This window comes from Rutidosis leptorrhynchoides, chromosome 8 (assembly GCF_046630445.1).
Source record: "Rutidosis leptorrhynchoides isolate AG116_Rl617_1_P2 chromosome 8, CSIRO_AGI_Rlap_v1, whole genome shotgun sequence".
In the NCBI taxonomy this organism is placed as follows: Eukaryota; Viridiplantae; Streptophyta; class Magnoliopsida; order Asterales; family Asteraceae; genus Rutidosis; species Rutidosis leptorrhynchoides.
Window position 1 is genome coordinate 163,960,915 of NC_092340.1, and position 24,434 is coordinate 163,985,348.

The window sequence follows — 24,434 nt, forward strand, 5'->3', positions numbered from 1 at the left end:
CACGTTAAACTTTTGTCATAATTGGAGTATTATGACTACTTAAAGACTTTTTTGCTCAGTTGATCCCTCTATTATACCCCAAATCGCTACTTTGGTCCCTCGGTTTTTAATTTGGCAATTAGCGTCCCTGAGTTATTTTGATTTTGCAATTCGCATCCCTCCGTCAAGTTTTTGTTAAAAAGGTCCGTTAACTCCTATCACGTGCAATGCATGTGAGGGTATAATCATCTTTTTACTCTTTTCTTCATTAAAAATAAGGGACCACTGGCGCAAAATATCTTATACTTATATATTTTTAATTTATAAATTTATAAATTCTTATAAACAAGGTAAGCCATGAAGAATCCTACCATTGCAGCTCAACCTGTGAAACAGAAGCTAAATGGGTCATCTATGAATTAGATATAACATACGAAACACATCACTTTCAAACAGCCCTAACTTTCGATCTGGTGTTGGGGCCAAATCAAATCATTTTTTTAATTTTAATATTATTTTTTTGTTTTTTTTTTGAAAAGCACCAAATCACATCATTTGTGTATCCAAATTGGCAATTTCTAGGCTTCTTAAAAAATTTAAGATATTTAGCTTCATTTTATTTCGATCATATAACAATTTATAAATTTGGCAAACCGTTGAGCAGTTCGGCTTCAGGAAGATGAAACCGCTTCATCCAAGCCCACCATGGAATAATCGAGGTGTCAAAAACTACAGGAAAGTCATTGTTGGAATATTCTGGATTGTCTTCTAAATTAGACTTGAACCCTTAATTAAACCCCAAATTCCAAATAAATGTACAAATTTCATAAGTCATATTAACAATGAATTTGGTCTACATAATCTCACCAGCATCAATAACAGCATCCCAGTCGGTAGCTCCACCTTTCTGAAACTGCTTTCAATCCCAAGTACCCGAAACCCATTTCGGATCTTCATATTTCAGAGCCACTTCCTCAACCAAATTCGCCATCGGAGCTTTGTTTCCAACTTCAGAATCTGTCTTTTCTTCAACAATAACGGCAGCAGCTCCAGACCCATTTTCAGTACTTCTAATTGACATAAAAAGAAACTGCCTTTGAGGCTTTATAGAATGATATAAGTTAATTGGTAAGTGGGTTTTCAATGAAGATGGAAAAGAAGGAAGCTTTGTGGTTGGAGTTGAAGAAAATAAAGCCATTGATGAAGGCGATATTTATAGTTTGAATTTTTATTTTATGGAGTATAGATCAGAGCATATTGTGTATGTGATTGAGGAAATTAAGCTAGGGCTGAGAATTGAAGTGGTGAGAGTATTTAAGCAGGAAATTAGGTTGAAGATATTGGAATATTCATCTATCTATTTTGGGATGTTTGGTGGAGGGTTAAAGAAAAAATATTTAAAACTGGGAAGAAAACTCAACCATCTTTATCGCAGTCGGACAAATAAACAATTACTCTCCTAATATTTTTAATTTTATAAATTTATAAATTAAAAATATATAATCATAAGATATTTTGCGCCGGTGGTCCCTTGTTTTTAATGAAGAAAAGAGTAAAAAGACGATTATACCCTCACATGCATTGCACGTGATAGGAGTTAACGGACCTTTTTAACAGAAACGTGACGGAGGGATGCGAATTGCAAAATCAAAATAACTCAGGGACGCTGATTGCCAAATTAAAAACCTAGGGACCATAGTAGCGATTTGGGGTATAATAGAGGGACCAACTGAGCAAAAAAGTCCTACTTAAAACTAATTGTTATTTTCTAATGACAATTACTTGGCCTATTGGTTGTTTATTACGCTTAGTGATTTACTAATGCACACTAGTTAGTCTTAATGGACTTTTTATCTTAATGGACTTAGGCCCACCCTACTCTAGCTAATGGACTTTTAAGTTAGCCTAATTTTAATGGACTTATGACCCATTATGATGTAAGACAAAAACCCATAAAGATAAGCCAACATACTAGCATATTTGTGTGCCTTTACTACACCATATTGCATGGGATCCCAACATACAAGCACCACCTTTGTACCACCACCATGTAAAATCAAATTGTCCCCCCTTGTCCCCCATGATGTCGTCAGTTTTGGAGACACCAACCACCACCACCACCACTATAAATTCAAGCTTTACTTCTCATTTCACACTTCATTTCATTCTCATTTCACACACACTTGCTCTCTAATTTTCTCTCTAGTCTTTCTTACACTAAAATTGTAAGTTCTTGAATTTTTCTTTTTTATTCTTTTTCTTCTTTAAATCGACATCATCATCATCATCAAAGGATCAAGCTTTCTAGCTTTTTGATCATGTTATATCTTGTAGATTCAAACTTTGATTTGAATCCTTCAAGAACATGAAAGATTCAAGCTTTTTAGCTTTGAATCTTCATTACTTTGTTGGATCTAAGTTTTATAACTTAAGATCACTTTATTTTGTTAAAAGGTCAAAACTTGTGTTTATGATCTTCATGAAACTTGAAGATCTAACTTTTTGCTTTAAAGATCTTCAAGAACATTAAATGTAATGACCCAGATTTTTCCAATCGTTTTATACTTATGAGATTAATATTTACATAAATTAAACCTTACCAACATGATAAGCAATCTAAATTGTTGAGACTTATGTTTTTGAAAAGAGTTTTACACAACGTTTGACCGTCCAATTTGACCGATGATATCACGAACTATATAACATACGATAATTATACGTTTGTGTATATATATATGTATTTTTATATATTTAACATGATCTAAGAATGTTTTAATATCTCATTGTGTACTAATAACAATGAGTTATAAGTATATTTTGAGACTACTAACTTAAGTTTTCAAAACGATAACTATATGTGACGTTCTTCGACTTAAATACTTAAAACTTATAATGCTTATACATGTATCGTATAGATATGTATTTTATCACTTTTAAAGGATTTATATACATAAAACAATATAAGTATATTTACAAAAGATAGCTATATTTGAATCCTCGTTCCGTTTTCTCAAGATTTTTATACGTATATCTAGGGTATATGTACCCGTATCATACCCAGCTTCTATACGTATTTACTATTGGTATATACACATCACAATCACTTTATTAGCAGCCATGAGTCAGCCAATTTTGGATCTTAGCATGCATGATTAATCAATTTGGCATATTACAAGACTTTTGCACAATATTACAAATTTATACATCTTTTCACCACCATTTATACTCCATTCCATTTTCATTTTTACTACATATTTTCTCTAACCAAAAACACACTCTTAGGAACCTTAAGTGTTCTTCACAATCTCAGCAAATAACCATGAAGATCTAGCTTCAAAAACAACCCTTAATCATCATAAGAAAATCCATTCAAGAACACTTCAAAAATCCTTTCAAGTAAACAAGTTTACTTCCAAACTTTCAATCCAACTCCACCACTCTTTTGATTCTAGGATTTTTCTTATCTCTTACAGTAACTTTGTCCAAGTAACTTGAGATAGTAACCTTGTTCATAATCTTGTTCGATTCATAATTATATAGCTATCTTATTTTATGTTGTAAAATTTTAACAACAAGAACATAGTTTGAATGATTTCAAACTTGTTTGCAAACTAAATAGATCCTTCTAACTTAACTTTTAAAACACTTCAAGACCTGTAATATATCATAATGATATGCTAACTTAACAAAATATAACTTGGTTTTACAAAGAACACCTTAAAAACTGAATCTACGTCGTCGGAGTGCAACCGGGGGCTGTTTTGGGTTGGATAATTAAAAACCATCTTGAACTTTGAATTGGAAGTTCATGTTATGGAAAAATGATATTTCTTATGAATATGTTAACACATAAACATTTCATTGTTTAACTCAAAGTGTAAGTATTTTTAGAAAAATGATCATTAAATGTTGTTTTTATGATGGAAAATGATCACTTTCATAAGTTTCACCAAAGTTTGACCTATAACCTGTGATTTCGAATACAAACTAAGGTATTATCAGTTCATATTCTTAAAATTTGACTCGATCCAAGGAAGTTGCAAGTTGAACCAACAAAAGCGGAGTTGTAATGAAGAAACTACGACCAAAACAAGATAGGGTATTCGAAGCTAGTTTAGCTACGAAAATAATTGGAGAAAAAGTAAATTAATCATATCTTTCCTAATTAATATGATATTTTATATATAATTACTTATGATTTGATTTTATATATTTCAGGACCACCCGTAAACAACACAAGAAGATTAATCATAAGACCTCATGATTGTAAGCAACACGTCATTTGACAACACGGTACTTTATGTACGCAACACGTCATTTGACAACATGGTACCATGGGTCGAGATTAATTCTGATCAATACGAATACGATGGGGTCTTTATTTATTTTATTGATCAACTAATTGTGGACCATTAACATCGGACTGCCAACTACGGACTAATAAATATTAAAAGTATTATAAGTATATATATATATATATATATATATATATATATATATATATATATATATATATATATATATATATATATATATATATATATATATATATATATATATATATATATATATATATATATATATATATATATATATATATATATATATATATATATATATATATATATATATATATATATATGTAACGATTACTTGAAAAGAAAATATGTTGATATATTATATATATGGTTAGGTTCGTGATATCTATCGGAGACCAAGTCGAGTTAAATACCTTCAAGGCAAAAGTGAGTATATAGTCCCACTTTTTAACTCTAAATATTTCGGGATGAGAATACATGCATTTTATGATTTACGTTATGGACACAAGTGATTAAAAATATATATTCTACGTTGAGTTGTACCACTGGCATACTTCTCCGTAACTTGGTAACTACTATTTACATGAGGTATCGTAAACGCGAATCCTGTTGATAGATCAATCGGGCCTGACAACCCCAACCGGACTGGACGACCAGTATTCAACGGTTGCACAGTACTTCGTTTTGGTGACTACACTTGGTACGGTGTAGTAAGATTTCATAATAAAGGGAATATGCGACGTTGATTAAATATTAAGTATGGTTATCAAGTGCTCAACAACTTAGAATATTTTTATTAAAACGTTTATATATGAAATCTTGTGGTCTATATTTATAACGCTGCCGGCATTAAACCTATATCTCACCAACTTTATGATGACGTTTTAAGCATGTTTATTCTCAGGTGATAACTAAAAGCTTCCGCTGCAACATGTTGAATTTAAGCAAGATCTTGAGTATGCATATTTGTGTCAAAAATAAAACTGCATACCGGAGGATTTGTAATGTAAAATATGTTGGAAGTCGTATTTTTATTATCACATGTAAAGTTTGTAAGTCTAAGATTATCGCTAAAAGATAATCATTATTAAGTTGTTTAAACCTTGTATTTGTAATAAAAGCTATGGTTTGTATTGTAAAAACGAATGCAGTTTTTGAAAAATGTCGCATATAGAGGTCAATACCTCTCGATGAAATCATATGTTTTTAAACACTCGTTAAATGCTAGCGCTACTAGCCCGAGTGGGGATGTCAAACCCTATGGATCCATATCTAAGACTCGCGTTCACCGGTTCAAAAACCAATGACTAAACGTTACCGAGCTAAAGGGAATGTTTATGCCGTTGTATAACCCACACATATATAAGTTTAAGTACTCGTGCCTATGTAAAATGTAAAATGCGCATGTATTCTCAGTTCCCAAAATAGTTGAAGTAAAAACGGAATGCTATGACTCACAGTGGTAAAGTAGTGGTAGAGTCGAGTCGGGAAATAAGCAAGTACGTAGGTCCGGAAAGTCCTCAACCTAAGTCAAATAGTACATAGTCAGTAAATCGTCCCAACATGTTTAAAAGTATGTAAATTAGGTCTTAAGGGTCATCATCATTCATCATCAAACAAAAGGTGTAAAGTAAGTTTCGTTCATGAAAAGACTTTAAAACAAAGACTGACTTCGGTCAGTCACCACGGCCTCAATACCTACTAAAATAAGGTGAGACCAGTGGTCATGGCTCTGTATATGAATCCTTTATTTGTGGTAAAAATTCCAGAAGTAAACTCGTCTTCGTTTGACTGTGGCGACGGTCTAAGTGCGAGTAGGTCAGAATTTTCAGCACAACGTTAAAAGACATAGTGACACTCGGAGGGCCATAAATCCTAAACCGTAACTCGGATTAAGACGAGTCCTAAATGAAAAGTTATCTACTCAAACAAAGCTATCTGAAAATCATCTTTAAAGTAGCCTAGGTCGTACTGATCAGACCCAGTAACAGTAAACAGTAGGTTCCGTGGTTTCTTGGTACTCGATGCTTATCACGGTTCTCATCCTTGATGCATATAGCTTCAAGTGTACAACTCGTTGATGTGTTTACATCATCTTTACCAAGTTTTGACCATCATAACCCAAGTGTAAGTCTAAGATAAGTAGCACAACTCAATTAAGTGTTGCAAGTGTTTCGATGAACCAAAGTTACATCAAAGTCTTAGATTTAACACATACATGAAATTTAAAAGTAATATTGAACTACAAACTTGAAAGTAAACTAACTAATCAAGATCTTAAGATGTAGAACATAGTTCTTAGTTAGATCTTGAAGATCCAAGACCTAAAGGTCTAGATCTAAAGTTATTAAGTTAAATCTAACACAAGTGTATGAAGTTGTAACTAAAGAGTTACACTTCCATGTTTTTAAACTTTCAAGTTAACTTTTAGTTCCAAGAAGTATGAGATCAAGACTAACTTGTAATACTTGACCATTTAACAACAAACATGAATTTAAATGTACAAGAAATGAAGTAATAAACTAAATATACAAGTAACAAGTCATGGTTGTTTATACTTTAAAGATTCAAACCAAAGCTTGATCTTTAAGAATGTAAACTTTAAGTTCACAAACATGAATTACAAGTAATGATTTACAACACATGAACTTACAATCTTTTGAAACAATAAATGTAGAACATAACTAGTAAGTTAGGTTCTTGTGTGTTCTTGTAAATACAAGATAAAATGAAGAATTAAACTAAAGAGTTTGGTTCTTAACAATCATGTAAGTAAATAACAACAACAAAGTTCAAGTAACTAATCAACAACAAGAACAAGTAATTAACAAACAAAGAATGATGATGAAGAGATGTTTATGGTTCGGTTTTAAGTAAAGGAAGAAGAGAAGAAAAAGTCTCAAGTTGCTTACAAGAATTAGAGAGAAAAGAGAGAAAGTTGAGATGCAAGTTGAAGTGTGTGTGAGAAAATGAGGAAGTAAGTGAGTAACAAAATTTGAAAGCAAAAATGCTCTCCAAAGGGCCCTAGGCCGACGGTCACAACAAGGGAAGGGAGGAAGAGATTTACCCATAAGTTTGTTGCATGTAAAAGCTTAAAAGTTGGTTACAAGGGTTGATTTACATGGGAACTAGATGTAATGAGTTTGTAACTTGATTCCACCAAGTTAATCTATCTAGTTTAAACTCAAAGTAATACTTGCATTCATAAATGGGCTTATTAATCCAATTAGTGTGTAGTGTGGGCTCTTAAGTCCATTAATACAATAAAAGCCCAAGTTCCATTAATTAACAAATTAATCCAACAAGAGTCCAAGTAATTAACCAATAACCTTAGTTAATTAAAATGATTAATAAAACTTAATCATGAATGTAAATAATACTTGAAAATATTATTCGTGTAAGTTTCGCGTGTCACAAAGACGTTTCGGGCATTCAAAAGTTAAGTATGATCAATCATGGTAAGAAGTAAATGTAATAACATACATTCGATAAATCACAAGTATTAATAATAACAATTATTAATAAATAAACGTTGGAAAATCCAGGGTCGTTACATTACCCCCCTGTTAAAGAAAATTTCATCCCGAAATTTTAAGCTGAGGTAGATGGAGGAGTCGGGAAAAGGTGAGGATACTTCCGCATCATTTGATCCTCTCGCTCCCAAGTAAACTCAGGTCCTCGTTTGGCATTCCATCGTACTCGGACGATCGGAATCTTGTTGCGTTTTAAAGTTTTGACCTCACGGTCCATAATTTCAACAGGATCTTCCACGAAGTGGAGTTTATCATCAATCGTAAGTTCCTCCAGTGGTATGATAAGTTCGGGTTCAGCAAGACACTTCTTCAAGTTTGATACGTGGAAGGTAGGATGAACTGAGCTCAATTGAGTTGGAAGATTGATAATGCTAAAAACGAACATATATTTCATAGCATTATCCCTCAAGAAAGACAAGCTTTTAGTTGCAATTGTTCTATTTACAACTAATATTCGTTTAAATAATAAAAGGTGAAGACAAAAGACAGATTCGACGAATTGAAGACGCAAACGACCAAAAAGCTCAAAAGTACAAAGTACAATCAAAGTGGTTCAAATTATTGATGAGAAACGTCTTAAAATTACAAGAGTACAAGTCGCAAAACGCAAAATACAAGATATTAAATTGTACGCAAGGACGTTCGAAAATCCAGAACCGGGACCAGAGTCAACTCTCAACGCTCGACGCAACGGACTAAAAATTACAAGTCAACTATGCACATAAATATAATATAATATTTAAATAATTCTTAAAATTATTTATATATTATATTTATTTATTAAAACATCGACAAGCTTTAAAACAAAAATATGTGAGCTGGTACCTACCTCCATGCGATCGCATGGCCTGTAGGCTTGTTTTCCATGCGATTGCATGAGCCACTTTTTGTGGCCACATGCTTATAAATTCGCAGTTTGGTGATCGATTAAAATCATCTTTTTCTCTTCCATCATTCAACGTATATATATATATATATATATATATATATATATATATATATATATATATATATTATATTTTAATTTTAATTTTAATTTTAATTTTAAATTCTAATAATAAGGGTATGTTAGCGAATGTTGTAAGGGTGTAAGTCGAAATTCTGTCCGTGTAACGCTACGCTATTTTTAATCATTGTAAGTTATGTTCAACCTTTTTAATTTAATGTCTCGTAGCTAAATTATTATTATGCTTATTTAAGACGAAGTAATCATGATGTTGGGCTAAATACTAAAGACGGGGTAATTGGGCTTTGTACCATAATTGGGGTTTGGACAAAAGAACGACACTTGTGGAAATTAGACTATGGGCTATTAATGGGCTTTATATTTGTTTAATTAAATGATAGTTTGCTAATTTAATATAAAGATTTACAATTGGACGTACCTATAAATAACCATATACACTCGATCGGACACGATGGGCAGGATATTTATAAGTACTAATAATCGTTCATTTAACCGGACAGGGAATGAATTAATAGTTAATGGACTTATTAAAATAGGGGTGAATTATATACAAGGACACTTGGTATAATTATAGTTTAAGTCCCCAATTATTTGGAATATTTGACTTCGGATATAAGGATAATTTAACGAGGACACTCGCACTTTATATTTATGACTGATGGACTGTTATGGACAAAAACCAGACGGACATATTGAATAATCCAGGACAAAGGACAATTAACCCATGGTAATAAACTAAAATCAACACGTTAAACATCATGATTATGGAAGTTTAAATAAGCATAATTTATATATTTCATATTTAATTGCACTTTTAATTATCGCATTTTAATTTATTGTCATTTATCGTACCTTTTAATTATCGCAATTTTATTTTATCGCACTTTCATTATCGTTATTTACTTTATGCTTTAAATTAAGTTATTTTTAATATTTTACATTAGGTTTTAACTGCGACTTAAGTTTTAAAATCGACAAACCGGTCATTAAACGGTAAAAACCCCCTTTTTATAATAATAATATTTCTTATATATTTTTGTATTTTTACAATTATAATTTTTAAAAATATAGTGTTAAGCTCGTTTAAAAGATCCCTGTGGAACGAACCGGACTTACTAAAAACTACACTACTGTACGATTAGGTACACTGCCTATAAGTGTTGTAGCAAGGTTTAGGTATATCCATTCTATAAATAAATAAATCACTTGTGTAAAATTGTATCGTATTTAATAGTATTTCCTTGTAAAAATTAATAGTATTTTATACCCCTTCGCTTTAACATCAAGTATTTTTGGCGCCGCTGCCGGGGACACTAAAACGCCAAAAGTGCAACGCTATAAATTTTTTTTTATTAAGTTCTTTGTATAAAAAAAAATATACGTTTTAAATATTAAAAATTCAAAAATATAAAAAGAAAAACAAAATTTATATATTTTTAAGAGATTGTTAAATATATAAGTTTTATAAAGTTTCTTTATTTTTATTTATTTTAGTTTGTAAAAATATAAGTTTTATATAAATATTTTTATATAAATATATAAAACAGAAAAAAATATATATATAAGAACTCGGCCCGATCACTGTTGAAGCCCAATATCCTGGCCCGAAAATCTACCCCATGCAACCGCATGGAAATTTAACTATCAAACCATGCGATCGCATGGCTTGATTTGACCTGTCTGATACCTCAGGCGACCAGATTACGGAGTAATAATAATAATAATTATTATTATTATTATTATTTAACTAAAACCCTAATTAGGGTTATATTTAATATTTATTTGTTTTAGTTTATTTATAATTTGTATTTTAAGTTTAATTAGTTTTTATTAATATATAAAATTAATACTTTTATAAAATAAATAATATAAAAATAATATTTTTATAAAATTGTACTTTTTACAACTTTAAGTTTATTTTTATATTTTGTATCTTTTTATTCGTTTTAGCGTAATATTTGTATTTTTCGATCGTATTTAGTTTTATGTCATAGTTTTTGCCATAGTTATTTTTATTTCTAGATTTTTAGGCTTTGCCGTAAAATCCTTAAGTGCTTTTTCTTTAGACTAAGATTTAGGTGCTTTAGAATTTTGCGACGCCATTTTTAATATTTTAAGTACTTTTTAAGTTATTGCCGTTTTGGGATATAGTATTTCTCTAAGCTTTAATATTTTTAGACGTAACTTCTAATTCTTAGTTTTTAGTTCCTTTTTAAATTTCGACGCGCTACTTCTTATTTTTATTTTTCGACGCCTATTATTTTTCGACCTTTTATTTTTCGACGTTTTTCGACGCGCTCTTTTTCTTTCTTATTTTCCGCCACTCTAGTTTTTAGAATATAGAATTTTCTATTTCTTCTCTAAATTTCTTTAAATTTCAACGAAAAAATTATTTTAAGTGGTTAAATTGATAGACATCCTAAATTTTCTGCTTCGTAGTAATAGTTGGATTTGTTAGTGGCTGAGTTGTGAGCTTCCGATTTAAAGGGTTCTGGCTCCCTGCTGCATCTATTGGCTATTCGAAACGTGGGGCAAAAGCAGAAAAGTCTATTAATTTGATAACTTATATAATTTTTATTTTTATAACTAATAGGATATTCAGTGAATGCACCGAGCAAAACGTTCACCACCTTTTGTACGTTCACTACCTGTAACTCGATCAAGACATCTAGCCAATATTGTCACCATTGATTTTTCTTTAGAATCATCATCCAGTCAACCAAGTACTCCAATTCAAATTTCTGATAATCCATTTTTTGAACCCGACCTCACAATTGAGAATCCGGAGGATATTCAGGGACATTTCAGAGATCCTGAACCATTAATCTTTCCTCCGGAACCACCAATCATTCAAACGGTGATTGTCGAGGAAACAACCATTAAATCAGAATCCTATAGTGATTCAGATTCAACAAATTCAATCATGGAAAATCTGGATCCTCTAAGTATGGAAGACCGAATGAGAGCTAAACGCACTGGCCAAGGTCACGCAATTACTCAACCAGACATTAATGCGCCAGATTATGAAATCAAAGGACAAATTCTACACATGATAACTAATCAATGCCAATTTAGTGGTGCACCGAAGGAAGATCCAAATGAACATCTTCGTACCTTTAATAGGATCTGTACACTATTTAAAATCCGAGAAGTGGAGGATGAACAGATATATCTCATGTTATTTCCCTGACTTTAAAGGGAGAAGCCAAAGATTGGTTAGAATCGTAACCTGAATGTGATGACCCGGGAAATTCCGACCAAATTTAAACTTGAATCTTATATGGTTTCGACACGTTAAGCAAAGTCTGTAATGTTGAGTCTAAAAAACTTTTGAACTTTGTTCATGTAATTATTTAAACCTTTGTCCATCTCCAATGATTCACGAACCATTGCTTGTAAATATGTGGATATATATAAATATGTGCATATATAAATATATGTATAATATATATAATAACATGAACATTAATAAACTAGCATATACATTTAATTGTTGGAAATAAATAAGTAAAATAATATGCGATGTAATAAAAACTAATATTATATATAGATATATGTATTTATGTATATAAAATTTTATTTGTAAATATATAAAGCTTTATTAAATATATTTGTTTAAGAATATATAATATATTTGTTTTAGTAATTAAACTTGCTATTTTTAAACTGTTTGTATATAGAAAGAGAATATATTAAAAATAATTGATTTCGAGCTTAGTCAGTAAACTTCAGTAACACTCGGTTGACGTTTTGTTAGTTTTAATATAGATACAGTACATGTTCATGAAAGATTGAAATAAAAGTTGGACTGTAAATTGATTACGAAGATTTTGGATTTGTTAAATATATTTTTATCTTTTTAAGTTTAAAAATTAGTACTCCGTACATATTAATTGGAACAGAAAATAAATAATTATATAACCTTTTTGATCAGGTTTCAAACTGTTAATGAGTGAAATAATTAAATATACTTAACCTAAAAGTTTGGGGTTTTTAGGAACACTTTTATACATTAACTGTTTAGCAATGGACACACCCCGTGAAAAATGTCGGTAGTTAAAAACAAAACATAGCCTTTAACTGTTTCTAGTGCGCATCCATGATTATGATTTATTTAATATATTTATAATTATAATTATTATTATATTCATTACATTTAATTTATATACATGTACAAATCAAACAAGGAGTGGGATCTCCTTTTTCTCCCTCTTAAACCCGATGACCATCACTTGCCACCACCTCTGCCGTCAAACACCACTCTACCACCCTTATCTCTCTCTCTTCTATTCGTAACCAAAGCAAACATTCATTTTTTTTCTTTTCTTTCTTCTTCCTGTTTCGTTTGATAACCTACAACACCCACCATCTTAAACCATACAAGAACCTCCCATTTTAGTCGACTAATTTTTACTGCTATTGCTATAAGCCTACTGTTACCCATCTCTGATTGGTTGTTTCTCGACACCCTCACTGTACGATTGGTACTAGACCATAATTGTTGCAACAAAGGCCTATTATCTTGGATTATTATTCTGATCAAACCCACCAAAACCCTATTGTTGCTATTCGAACCGTTCACTGTTTGCGGTTGATTTCTTGCTACCGTCGAACACCAAACAAACATGTATAACTGCTCGAGTTCTTTTATTGTTGTAGTTATGATTTACTACTGTAGTAAACCGCTGCTGCTGCCACCATGAGCCACCTCGTATCTTCTGTTTTCGCAAACCATCTCAAACACCCTAAACCGCCACTCCCTCTCATTCTTTCTCTCTCATAGTGCTAACGAAAAATCATCCTTAAACTCACAACCATTCGACAAGCCACAAGAACAAACAACCATCGATTTACTTCTGTCTTTCTCTCTGTAACTGTTACTGTTGCGGATGGGACCTAACGAAGAAGAAGACAACGATGTGTCGATGAGCGATGATGTTTGACGATGAAGGAAAAGAAGAACAGTAAATTTGATGATGATGTGATGATTCGAATATGGAAAGATCGATCATAACGATGATGATTAGTATGATGATTAATGATGGAGATGATACAGGAGATTGATGACTAGATATAGGATGAAAATGATACATGAAATCATAAACAAAGGAGATGATTATGATATGATTATGATTATGATATGATTATGATTATGATATGATTATGGTTATATTATGATTAGGATTAAGATATGATAATGACTAAATTAGGATGATAATAATAAGATGATGTGAGATGATAGATGATGAAGATATTAAATGGGTTTTAGAAGAAGAAGAAACAGATAAATATATAGGTTATATTTATATTTCAGAGTAATAAAACAGATATAATAGAGTAGAGGGATGGTTTCGTGATCTGTTGGTTAAGCTAGAGGTCTTGTGTTCAATTCTTGCATACTGCAGTTTTTTTCTTTTTTAATAACCAGCAGGCTTACTTAATTCTTACCTGGGCCAAATGACTTCTTGTTGGGCCATGATCCTTGAGTCCAATATAACATGCAATTGGGTCGAATTTAACTTGGGCTGTGACAAAGTTGTGATATCAATTGGGTCGAATTAATAATAATTAAGAATTTGTTGGGCTTAGGCTGTGCTTTTGAGTTATGATGGGTATGAGGATGAAAACAGACGGATAGTGGTTAAAAGGATTTAGGGTACTGGTTATAACAGAAAATACAAAATAGAGGAATGGTTTAAGGGTGTGTTCATTATAGGAGAGGTCTCGGGTTCGAGCCCGTGCTAGGGCATTTTTATTTTTGGAGCTTGTTTCATTAAGGTAGAACTTTTATTATTTTTGTTATTATTATTATTATTATTATTATTATTATCATTATCATATTTATTATTATTATCATCATTATTATTAATTAAAAATTTTCGTCTTATTAAGATTAACATTACTAGTAAAATTATTATTATTATTATTATTATTATTATTATTATTATTATTATTATTATTATTATTATTATTATTATTATTATTAATATTATCATTATCAAGATTTTATATATTATTATCACTATTTTTACTAACACTACTATTATTTATTATTATTATTAGTATCCTTATTTTTAGAAAAATATTACAACTTTCTATTGTAAATATTATTTTACCAAATAAAGTAATAGATATATAAAAACATATCTTAATATATATAAAGATATTAATCTTAATACATTATATAATATAAATAAACTTAGTCGATTAAATGTGATATGTGTTAATATATGTACAACTGATATAGGTTCGTGAATCCGAGGTCAACCCTGCATTGTTCAGTTGTTCAAAGTCGTCATATGTATTTTTACTACAAAATACAGTATTGTGAGTTTCATTTGCCTTTTTACCCTTTATATTTTTGGGCTGAGAATACATGCGCTGCTTTTATAAATGCTTTACGAAATAGACACAAGTGATCAAAACTACATTATATGGTTGAATGATCGAAATCGAATATGCCCCTTTTTATTAAGTCTGGTAATCTAAGAATTAGGGAACAGACACCCTAATTGACGCGAACTCTAAAGATAGATCTATCGGGCCCAACAAGCCCCATCCAAAGTACCGGATGCTTTAGTACTTAGAAATTTATATCATGTCCGATGGAGGATCCCGGAATGATGGGGATATTCTTATATACATATTGTGAATGTCGGTTACCAGGTGTTCAATCCATATGAATGATATTTTTGTCTCTATGTATGGGACGTATGTTTATGAGAAATGGAAATATGAAATCTTGTGGTCTATTAAAATTATGAAATGATTATTTATGTTAAACTAATGAAATCACCAACCTTTTAGTTGACACTTTAAAGCATGTTTATTCTCAGGTATGAAAGAAATCTTCCGCTGTGCAATTGCTCATTTTAAAGATATTACTTGGAGTCATTCATGACATATTTCAAAAGACGTTGCATTCGAGTCGTTGAGTTCATCAAGATTATTATTAAGTCAATTATAGTTAGATATTATAAAATGGTATGCATGCCGTCCACTTTCGATGTAATGAAATATTGTCTTTTCAAAAACGAATGCAATGTTTGTAAAATGTATCATATAGAGGTCAAGTACCTCGCGATGTAATGAACTGTTGTGAATCGTTTATAATCGATATGGACTTCATCCGGATGGATTAGGACGGGTCTTTACACTGAAGGGGCGATTGATACATGGGACGTTTTAGTTGAAAAATTTCTTAAACAATTCTTTCCGGAGAGAAGGATGGAAGTGGCTGAAATGAGAATGCTTAGGTGGACGTGTGGTAAAACCATGTTAGACATGATTCCAAATGGTGTGTTTAGGGAAAACCTTGGAGTTAGAAGCATCATTGACAAACTAAGAGAAGAACGACTTCGATGGTATGGGCACGTGATGAGGCGACCACATAGTGCCCCTGTCAGGAGAGTAGAGGCACTCACGGTTGACGGCGTAAGGAGAAGGGGTAGACCTACTCGTAGGTGGATGGATAGACTAAAGCTCGACATGAGAGAGCTTTTGTTGACCGAGGACATGACTACAGATAGGAATGCGTGGAGGGCTAGAATAAGAATTGTCGAGTAGGGTTGCTTTCTATTTTATTATTTGTATTATTATTAGTATTACTATTATTATTACTTTATTACTATTATTATTATTATTATTATTATTATTATTATTATTATTATTATTATTATTATTATTATTATTATTATTATTATTATTATTATTATTATTATTATTATTATTAGTGTATTTTTATTATGATTATTACCGGTTTCATTGCCATTTTTATTAGTATTGATTATTACTAGTATTATTTTATGTTATTATTACTATTAATATTATTTCTATTATTTCTTTTTACTTTCACCACTATTATTTACTATTATGATCATAATTGTTGTAGTTTTAATATAAATATAAATTATTAAAATTATTATTATTAGTTTTATTAATATTAATATTATTATTTCTTCTAGTAACTTTTAATAGCTACTATTATTTGTATTATTACTTCTATCTTTACTATCCGTTTTATGTACTTGTAGTATTACTTGTAGATATTTTTTTTTTTTTTTTTTTTTGAGTATGCATGTATGTTTGTATGTATGTTTAAACGTTTGTTTGTATGAACTCTTGTTTATGGTTGTTTGTTGTTATGTTATGGAGGTATGATTTTCTTGTATGTTTGCTTATGTAGGTACGTTTGTATGTAGGTAAGGATGTATGTATCTAAGTGTATATGTAAATGGTACGTACGTAGATTTGTATGCTTATGTAGATATGTATGTATGATTGCATGTATGTGTGGATATAGGTATGTATGTACATACATGTTTCATGTATGTATGTAGTTTTGCTTATGTACGGATGTATATAGGTATGTATGTAGGTGTGTTTTTTGTGCGTGTGGGTGTTTTGGGAATGTTGTGTGGTGTGTGTTTTCGGGGTGTTTGTGTGGGTGTGGGTGTGGGTGTGTGTGTGAGGGTGTGGGGGTGTGTGTATGGTGGGTGTGTACTTGTGGGTGTGGGAAGGTGGGTGGGGGTGGGGGTGGGGATGGGGTGTGTGTGTGTGTGTGTGTGAGTACGTATCGCATCGTTCGGTGCATCTTGGGGCCATTAGGACGGAGGACGACCTTCTTTGCTTTTGAGCTTCGTTAGTTTTCTTTTAGTTGTATGGCTTCGGGGATGTCTACCGTAAAGGTGCATGAGTGGTGTTTGGTTTGTCGTAGGTGGTTGGCTCTTTGCGTGCGCAACAACTTCCACCTGGCATGCCTCTCGTGTTATGTTCACAAGGTCTTTTGGCTCTATTATTCGAGGCAACAACAAGCGTCGATTTTGTGGCGTCTTGACTGCCGATTAGAGCCTAAATTAATTTTCAGGCAGGTTTAAATACCCATGGAAATTTGATTTCTACCATTTCCATGGCCTATATTTTTTACTTTCACTTTTATTTATTTATTTATTTATTTTTATTTATTTATTGATTTATTTATTTATTTTACTTTTATTATTATTATTATTATTATTATTTTTTTAATATATAGGCCGGAGGTCCGCACGGAAGCAATCTCTCTACTCTGGGGTAGGGAGAGGGATGGCGTTCTCTTCATGCGGGTAGAGAATTTTTTCTCGACTCGTGGATAGAGAAACGACTTTTCTTCTATTCTAGGATAGAGGAACGATTGTCTACATCTAACCTCCCCCATACCTCGCATATGCGGGATTGGGTATTGTTGTTGTTGTTGTTGTAATTCTTTCCGCCATCTAAAGCCGTAAGACTTCAAGGAGAAATTGTTACGTTCATGCAAAAGCCAAACGAAACTCTATATGAGGCGTGGACAAGATTTGGAAAGTTATTGAGAGGATGTCCGCAACATGGTTTAGACACTTGTCAAATAGTACAAATATTCTACCAAGGATGCGACATCACTACAAGAAAAGACATAGATATAGCAGCTGGTGGTTCCATTATGAAGAAAACCGAAACTGACGCTTATAAAATTATTGATAACACTGCTTCCCACTCACATGAGTGGCACCAAGAAAAAGATATCGTTAGATCATCTAAAGCAGCTAGAGCCGATTCTAGCCATGACTTTGATTCTATTTCCGTAATGATAGATGCTGTCGAGAGACGAATGGAAAGGATGACTAAAGATATCCACTCAATACGAATTAGTTGTGAGCAGTGTGGAGGACCACATTTGACAAAAGATTGTCTCAGTATTGAACTAACAATGGAACAAAGAGAGAATGTTTCATACATGAACCAAAGGCCTGGAAATAATTATCAGAATAATTATCAACCGTCAAGACCAATCTACAATCAAAATTAGAACTATAACCGAAATGTTCCATACAACAACCAACAAGGTCCTAGCAATCAACAAGTATCCAATAATACTTACAATCAGCAAAGACCTATTTTTCAAAATAAACCACCACAAACCGATGATAAAAAGCCAAATTTAGAAGACATGATGTCGAAGCTAGTTGAATCTCAAACACAGTTTTTCACATCTCAGAAACAAACCAATGAACAAAATGCTCAAGCATTTAGAAATCAACAAGCTTCGATTCAAAATCTAGAACAAGAAGTAAGTAACCTAGCAAGGTTGATAGGTGAAAGAAAACCGGAAAGTCTACCTAGTGATACAAATGCTAACCCCCGGAATGAAACAGCTAAAGCTATTACCACAAGAAGTGGTATTACACTTAAACCACCTGAAATGCCTGTAATTTCTGATGAAGCTATTCCTACTCCACAAGATCCACAATCTGAGCAAGATAAAGAAATAGAACCGGTAGTTGAAAAGGTTAATGAAGATAACACAGTTAAGGCTAAACCTTATGTTAAACCATACCAACCACCACTTCCTTACCTGAGTAAAATGAGAAAAGAGAGACTTGAAGCCGAGCAATCCAAATTCTTGGATATGTTTAAACAGATAAATGTAAATCTTCCTTTCATTGATGGGATTTCAGGAATGCCTAGATATGCTAAATTTCTAAAAGATCTAATCACAAATAGAAAGAAAATGGAAGAACTCTCGGCTGTTACAATGAATACTAATTGTTCTTCAGTGCTGTTGAATAAGTTACTAGAAAAACTTTTAGATCCAGGAAGTTTCACAATTCCATGTTTTCTGGGTAGTCTTAGTTCAATAGAAGCATTGGCAGACTTAGGTGCTAGTATAAATTTAATGCCGTATTCACTATACGCTAAACTAGACCTTGGAGAATTGAAACCAACACGAATAAGTATAAAACTAGCCGATCGATCAGTAAAATATCCTAGAGGGATAATGGAGAACATGCTAGTTAAAGTTGGTACTTTAGTATTTCCAGTAGATTTTGTTATTCTGGATATGGAAGAAGATTCTCGAGTTCCTCTCATATTAGGAAGACCATTCTTAAACACGGCTAAGGCAATAATAGACGTGTTTGGTAAGAAACTGACCCTAAGTATAGAGGATGAGAGTGTTACCTTTTCTGTTGATAGAGCAATGCAACAACCACAATCTGCAGATGATACATGTTATTATATTCAAACTATAGATTCACATGCAGAATTGTTAGAAGAATTTCCAGAATTACAAGGAACAGGAGAATGTTCTTTAGGAGAAGGAACTAAACCAATTGATGAAACTGAAATGTTAGCTACACTTATGGCTAATGGATATGAACCAACAACAGAAGAAATTCAAATGCTAAAAGAAGAAGACAGATATCGATATAAATCATCGATAGAAGAACCACCAACATTAGAGTTAAAGCCACTTCCAAACCATTTAGAATACGCTTATTTACATGGTGAATCTGAATTACCTGTAATAATATTATCTTCTCTTACTGAAAATGAAAAATCTCAACTCATTTCTGTGCTAAAAGCTCATAAACCAGCTATTGCATGGAAAATTCATGATATTAAAGGAATAAGTCCTTCGTATTGCACACATAAAATCCTTATGGAAGAAGGTCATAAAATGTATGTGCAACACCAACGAAGACTAAATCCAAACATGCAAGATGTTGTTAAGAAAGACATTATTAAACTGCTAGATGCAGGTTTAATTTATCCAATCTTTGATAGTCCATGGGTAAGCCCAGTTCAATGCGTACCTAAGAAGGGTGGCATGACTGTCATAACAAATGAAAAAAAATGAGCTTATTCTTACTAGGACTGTAACAGGATGGCGTGTTTGTATTGATTATAGAAAATTAAATGACGCCACCAGAAAAGATCACTTTCCCTTACCTTTCATTGATCAAATGTTGGAAAGATTAGCCGGAAACAGTTACTATTGTTTTCTTGACGGTTTCTCCGGATACTTTCAAATTCTAATAGCACCCGAGGACCAAGAGAAAACCATATTCACGTGCCCTTATGGTACTTTTGCTTACAAGCACATGCCATTTGGACTTTGCAACGCCCCTGCAACCTTTCAAAGGTGCATGATGGCAATTTTTCACGACATGATAGAAAAATGCATGGAAGTTTTCATGGATGACTTTTCAGTCTTCGGTGATACATTTGAATCATGTCTAGTTAATCTTGAACGAATGCTTATTAGATGCGAACAATCAAATATAGTACTTAATTGAGAGAAATGCCATTTCGTGGTTAAAGAAGGCATCGTTCTTGGTCATAAAATTTCAAAGGAACGAATTGAAGTGGATAGAGCTAAAGTAGATGTAATTGCTAAACTTCCACATCCCACCAATGTTAGAGGAGTTAGGAGTTTTCTAGGGCATTCCGGTTTTTACCGACGTTTCATAAAAGATTTTTCTAAAATTGCCACTCCTATGAATAAACTCCTAGAAAAGGATGCTCCATTCATCTTTTCAGATGAATGCATCAAATCTTTTAATATTCTTAAAGAAAAACTCACTAATGCGCCGATCATGATAACTCCAAATTAGAATCTACCGTTTGAACTAATGTGCGATGGAAGTGATTTTGTAATGGGAGCCGTTTTAGGACAAAGGATTGAAAAACGATTTCAACCTATATATTATGCTAGTAAAATGTTACAAGGAGCACAAACGAATTAACTACTGAAAAAGAACTCCTTGCTATTGTCTTTGCTTTTGACAAATTTCGTTCATAAAAACGGTGGTCTATACTGACCATTCTGCTCTTAGATACCTATTTTCAAAACAAGATGCTAAACCAAGATTAATCCGTTGGATCTTACTCTTACAAGAGTTCGATATTGAAATCCGAGACAAAAAGGGAGCAGAAAATCTCGCCGCTGATCATCTTTCTCGTCTTGAAAATCCCGAATTAGAAGTTCTGAATGAATCGGCCATACAAGACAACTTTCCTGATAAATATCTATTAAAGATAGATTATAATGAAATTCCATGGTATGCAAACTATGCAAACTACTTAGTATGTGGATTCCTTGAAAAAGGGTTGTCGTACCAAAAACGAAAGAAATTCTTTAGTGATATAAAACATTATTTCTGGGAAGATCCACATTTGTTTAAAAGTTGTCCCGATGGAATAATACGCCGATGTGTATTTGGAGATGAAGCTAGTCAAATCTTAAACCATTGTCACACAGGACCAACAGGAGGCCATTATGGGCCTCAACTCACAGCAAGAAAAGTTTACAATGCTGGATTCTATTGGCCTACAATTTTTAAAGACGCACACCTTCTTTGCAAATCCTGTGATGCTTGTCAAAGGGCCGGAAAAATAAGTCAACGTGATGAAATGCCACAAAATGTCATTCAAGTATGTGAAGTATTTGACATTTGGGGTATTGACTTTATGGGTCCATTTCCAAAATCTCATAATAATCTCTACATTCTCGTTGCCATTGATTATGTATCTAAATGGGCGGAAGCACAAGCTCTCCCGACTAACGATGCACGAGTTGTAGTCAACTTGTTAAAACGTCTTTTTGCAAGGTTCGGAACACCGAAAGCTTTAATAAGTGATCGGGGTTCTCATTTCTGTAATAATCAACTTGAGAAAGTTCTCAAAAGATATGGAGTAACTCATAAAATCTACACTGCTTATTATCCACAGACAAGTGGACAAGTTGAAAATACCAACCGAGCTTTAAAACGTATTCTAGAGAAAACCGTAGGATCAAATTCGAAGGAATGGTCCATGAAATTGGAGGATGCACTCTGGGCTTTTAGAACAGCCTACAAAACTCCAATTGGAACCACACCTTTTAAACTCGTTTACGGAAAAGCATGTCATCTTCCAGTAGAAATTGAACACAAAGCATTTTGTGCTTTGAAGACATGTAATCTTGATTTACATGAAGCTGGACGTCTACGGTTAAGTCAATTAAACGAATTAGAAGAATTAAGACATGAAGCATATGAAAATTCGTTAATCTATAAGGAAAGAACGAAGAAATGGCATGATAAAAGAATCAGAAGTTCAAAAGAATTTAAGGAAGGAGACAGAGTTCTTCTTTTCAATTCACGATTCAAGCTATTTCCTGGAAAATTGAAATCAAGATGGTCTGGACCATTCATAGTCAAAAGAGTTTTCCCGTACAGAACAGTAGAATTAATAAATTCAAATGGGATTGAATTTAAAGTTAATGGTCACAGAGTTAAACATTACATAGATAATCCAATGGAAGTTGAAGATGAAGTTAATCACAATTTCGATACCACATCTAACTAAGTGTGGGAAAATTCGAGTCTTTAAAAGGGTAATATGTATTTCTGTTAGAGTTAGATATTCTGTTTTCGTGTAGTTCTCGGGAATGGAACCCGAATGGTCTTTCCCTAGCAGACCCTAAAGAACTAGTTTTCTCCCCCCATTCTGAATTTTTTTTTTTTTTTTTTAGGTTTTACGAGATGAAGAATTCCTTTGATCTGAACCATGGCTTAATGCTACATGCTTTGATAACTAAACGTAATAATGACACACTCCCGAGTGACCTGGTATCAGTAATAATAGCCAAATTGGACGGAGTAAGAAAAGAACTCAGGAACGATCATAATAAGTTATATTTTCGTAAAGGAAAATCAAAATCCGCAACGAAAAGAAGAGCACGACACCTTGAAAGATGTCACAAATGCGGAATATGGTCACACGAAGGAAAATGCTCGACGAATCAGACATATTCCAATACCGAGTTCGTTACTTTATGCAGAGAAGGGCCGTTCATATGTTTCGAATAAAAATCGTTGAATGCTCGAGGTTACGCCTATGTAGCTATGGAAAACCAATTAGTCCGACTATCTTCTGAGTGTGCTAAAGCAGGTCACTGAGAATTCTATCTCACAGGTAAATATGTACAGTTTTTATTTTTATTTTATTGCTTTTAACCTTTTGATAATAAACGCTAAATTGTTCGCTATAAAGTATTAAATTGATACTCAATAAAATTAGGTTTTGCGACCGAAATTATTGATATCATACAAAAATTTATTACATCACTGCAAAATTTACCGTTTATTCTTTAGGTATAAATATCTTTAATCAATCAATCCAAAATATTTCAAAAATTCGTCAGGAGTAAAACTAGGTAATATAGCCGAAATTACTTTACCGAAAAGAGGGGCGTATATTTTTGATAATATTTGATTGATTAAAGTGGGATAAAAGACCAAAAAGATTTTTAATTTTATTTTTACTTTGTTTTTTTAAATTAATATTAAATTATTATTATAAACTTTTTAAAATCAATATATTTAAGTTTGTAAATAATTCAAAAATTAATATTTTTAATATAAGTTTGTATGTATAAAAGCAAAAATATAATATAAATTTGGTATGAATTTTTAATTTTATGCATTTTAAATTTAAGTTTGGTGTGAATTTAAAAAAAAAATTTACTTTATTTCGATAAGTTAAAAATGTGATTTTTAAAATTCGTCGTGAGTTGAAAACTAGGTCGTTGAACCGAAATTGCTCAACCCAAGGGAGGGACGAGAACTTTTATTATCATTATTTTTAATCTTATTGAATTAAAGTATGCCAAAAACATTAAAAAACCCAAAAATCTTTGCTTTTAAAACCACGCTTAAAAATGACAAAATTTTAAAATTTTGTTGAGGGACGGACTAGGACATCGTTCCGAAATACCCTCATCCTAAAAAGAAACAAAATTTTATTTTTTTTATTAATTATATGTTTTATTAAGTATAAGGTTTTTATTTATAAAAA

The 24,434-nt window shown here is 32.1% G+C and overlaps 1 pseudogene; it reads right to left on the bottom strand.

The window, feature by feature from the left end:
- Positions 1-308: 308 nt before the first annotated feature.
- The window catches only part of LOC139863920 (light-harvesting complex-like protein 3 isotype 2, chloroplastic), a 57,152-nt pseudogene continuing 33,026 nt past the window's right edge, over positions 309-24,434 (bottom strand).